Here is a 470-nt window from a genome sequence, read left to right as displayed (position 1 = left end):
TCTGCGGCCCTTCCAGCCGCGCTCCCCCAACGCCAACATTCCAGCCCCCGCGGCGCGCGCCGCCACCCACGTGGCCGTCGCTTCTGAAGCTGCGGTCGGGATCTGGGAGGACGGCTGGGGACGCGGGCTGGTAAGGAGGTCCGGCGAAGCCGGCCTGACGCGTTCCGGTTGCCGGCCATCCCGTTATCCTCTGCTGCACCCATCCCCCGTCCCTGGCCGCAGTCCCCGCGGTTACCTCCGCAGCGGCGTCGCTCATCCTGCGGTGTATTTCTTCCACTCGCGCCCGTGACAGCTCGGCTGGCGGCGGCGCTTTCCCTCCGAGCAGCACCGCAGAAGATCCGAGCGGGCCTTTCGGACCCTTCCCAAGCCCACGGAGAGAGGGGACCAACTACCTCAGAGGCCGCCATCGCGGACCGGCCGTCCCCCCGGCAGGCAGACGCTCTGCGTCCGCGGAGGGTGGGCCCTGGGAA

Source organism: Colobus angolensis, unplaced genomic scaffold (genome assembly GCF_000951035.1).
Source record: "Colobus angolensis palliatus isolate OR3802 unplaced genomic scaffold, Cang.pa_1.0 Scaffold75, whole genome shotgun sequence".
Classification (NCBI taxonomy): Eukaryota; Metazoa; Chordata; class Mammalia; order Primates; family Cercopithecidae; genus Colobus; species Colobus angolensis.
This window is presented reverse-complemented; position numbering follows the sequence as displayed.